Source organism: Chiloscyllium punctatum, chromosome 36 (assembly GCF_047496795.1).
Source record: "Chiloscyllium punctatum isolate Juve2018m chromosome 36, sChiPun1.3, whole genome shotgun sequence".
NCBI lineage: Eukaryota > Metazoa > Chordata > Chondrichthyes > Orectolobiformes > Hemiscylliidae > Chiloscyllium > Chiloscyllium punctatum.
Genome location: NC_092774.1, coordinates 49330269 through 49333293, shown reverse-complemented (window position 1 = coordinate 49333293; position 3025 = coordinate 49330269).

Below are 3025 nucleotides of genomic sequence, written 5' to 3'. Positions count from 1 at the left end.
TGTGAGAGTGTGTCTGTATGAGTGTGCACGTGTGTATGTGTGAGAGAGACTGTGTGTGTAAGAGTGAGTGTGTGTATGTGTGTCTGAGAGACTGTGTGTGTGTGAGAGAGAGAGTGTGAGGCTGTGTGTGTGTGTGTGTGTATGTGTGTCTGAGAGAGATTGTGTGTGTGTGAGAGAGAGCGTGTGAGAGAGAGAGACACTGTGTGTGAGTGTGTGTGTTAGAGAGTGTGTGTGTGGGAGAGAGATTGTGTATGTGTGTTTGAGAAAGAGACTGTGTGTGAGAGAGAGAGAAACTGTGTGTGAGAGTGTGTTTGTGTGTCTGAGAGAGAGAGAGAGATTGTGTGTGTGTGCGAGCGCGTGCATGTGTATGTGAGAGAGACTGTGTGTGTGAGACTGTGTGAGTGAGAGAAAGAGAGTGAGGGAGACTGTGTGTGTGAGTGAGAGAGACAGAGTGTATGTGTTTGTGAGAGAGAGAGACTGTGTGAAGGAGAGTGTGTGTGAGAGAGAGAGAGAGTGTGTGTGAGAGAGATTCTGTGTATGAGGGTGAGAGAGAGAGTTTGTGTGTGAGAGAGAGAGATTGTGTGTGTGAGAGTGAGAGCGAGTGTGTGTGAGAGAGAGAGAGATTCTGTGTGTGAGGGTGAGAGAGATTGTGTGTGTGAGAGAGAGAGATTCTGTATGTGAGGGTGAGAGAGATTGTGTGTGTGAGAGTGAGAGTGAGTGTGTGTGAGAGAGAGAGAGATTCTGTGTGTGAGAGTGAGAGAGTGAGTGTGTGTGTGAGAGAGAGAGAGATTCTGTGTGTGAGAGTGAGAGAGTGAGTGTGTGTGTGAGAGAGAGAGAGATTCTGTGTGTGAGAGTGAGAGAGTGAGTGTGTGTGAGAGAGAGAGAGTGAATGTGTGTGTGAGAGAGAGAGAGATTCTGTGTGTGAGGGTGAGAGAGTGAGTGTGTGTGTGAGAGAGAGAGAGATTCTGTGTGTGAGAGTGAGAGAGTGAGTGTGTGTGTGAGAGCGAGACTGTGTGTGTGAGAGAGAGAGAGATTCTGTGTGTGAGAGTGAAAGTGAGTGTGTGTGTGAGAGGGAGATTCTGTGTGTGAGAGTGAGAGTGAGTGTGTGTGAGAGAGCGAGACTGTGTGTGTGAGAGAGCGAGACTGTGTGTGTGAGAGAGAGAGACTGTGTGTGTGTGAGAGAGAGAGACTGTGTGTGTGTGAGAGAGAGACTGTGTGAGAGAAAGAGTCGGAGTGAGTGTGCGTATGTTTCTGAGAGAAAGAGAGAGACTGTGTGAGAGAGCAAGCTGTGCGTGTGTGTGTGAGAGAGTGAGACTGTGAGTGTGTGTCTGTGTGTGTGGGAGAGACACTGCGTGTGTGGGAGAGAGAGAGAAACTGTGTGTGAGAGAGAGGGAGAGAGATTGTGTGTGTGTGTGAGACTGTGTGTGAGTGAGAGAGACAGAGTGTATGTGTTTGTGAGAGAGAGAGACAGAGACTGAGTGAAGGAGAGAGAGAGAGAGTGTGTGTGCGTGTGCATGTGATAGATTCTTTGTGTGAGAGTGAGCGTATGTGTGTCTAAGAGAGAGACTGTGTATGTGTGTCTGTGAGTGGAGAGACAGTGTGTGTGCGTGAGAGAGAGAGAGAGAGAGAGATACTGTATGTGTGTATGTGTGAGAGAGACTGTGTGTGTGAGAGAGTGTGTGTGTCTGAGAGAGAGTGTGTGTGTGTGTGTGTGTGTGTGTGTGTGTGTGTGTGTGTGAGTGAGTGAGACAGCCAATGTATGTGTTTGTGTGAGAGAGAGACTGTGTGTGTGTGTGTGTGTGTGTGTGAGTGAGAGAGAGAGAGACAGAGAGAAAGAGAGACTGTATGTGAAGGTGTGTCTGTATGAGTGTGTGCGTGTGTATGTGTGACAGAGACTGTGTGTGTGAGAGTGTGCATATGTGTTCTGAGAGACTGTGTGTGAGAGAGAGAGACTCTGTGTGTGTGCATGTGTATGTGTGAGAGAGACTGTGTGTATTTGAGTGAGTGTGCGTATGTGTGTCTGAGAGATTGTGTGTGTGAGAGAGAGTGAGACTGTATGTGTGAGAGAGAGAGAGACTGTGCGTGTGACAGAGAGAGAGAGAGAGAGACTGTGTGTGCGTGTGTGTATGTGTGAGAGAGACTGTAAGAGTGAATGTGTGAGTGAGAGACTGTGTGTGAGAGAGAGAGAGACTGTGTGTGGGGGGAGAGAGAGACTGTGTGTGTGGGGAGAGAGACTGTGTGTGGGGGAGAGAGAGAGAGACTGTGTGTGAGAGAGAGAGAGAGAGATTGTGTGTGTGTGTGCGTGAGTGCGTGCATGTGTATGTGAGAGAGACTGTGTGTGTAAGACTGTGTGAGTGAGAGAGTGAGAGAGACAGAGTGTATGTGTTTGTGAGAGAGAGACAGAGACTGAGTGAAGGAGAGAGAGAGTGTGTGTGTGTGTGTGCATGTGATAGATTCTTTGTGTGAGAGTGAGCGTATGTGTGTCTAAGAGAGAGACTGTGTATGGTGTGTCTGTGAGTGGAGAGACAGTGTGTGTGCGTGTGTGTGAGAGAGAGAGAGAGATACTGTGTGTGTATATGTGTGAGAGAGACTTTTGTGTGTGAGAGTTAGTGTGTATGTGTCTGAGAGAGAGATTGTGTGTGTGAGAGAGAGTGTGTGTGAGAGAGACTGTGTGTATGAGAGTGTGTGTGTGTGAGTGAGAGAGAGAGACTGTGTGAGTGAGAGTGTACGTGTTTATGAGAGAGAGACTCTGTGTGTGTGAGACTGTGTGTGTATGTGTGTCTGAGAGAGAGAGAGAGAGAGACTGTGTGTGAGTGTGTATGTGTGTGAGAGAGACTCTGTGTGTGTGTGTCTGTATGAGTGTGTGTGTGTGAGAGAGAGACTGTGTTTGTGAGAGTGAGTGTGTGTCTGTGTGTCTGAGAGAGACTGAGAGAGAGAGAGAGACTGTGTGTGTGAGAGTGTGTCTGTATGAGTGTGCACGTGTGTATGTGTGAGAGAGACTGTGTGTAAGAGTGAATATGTGTGT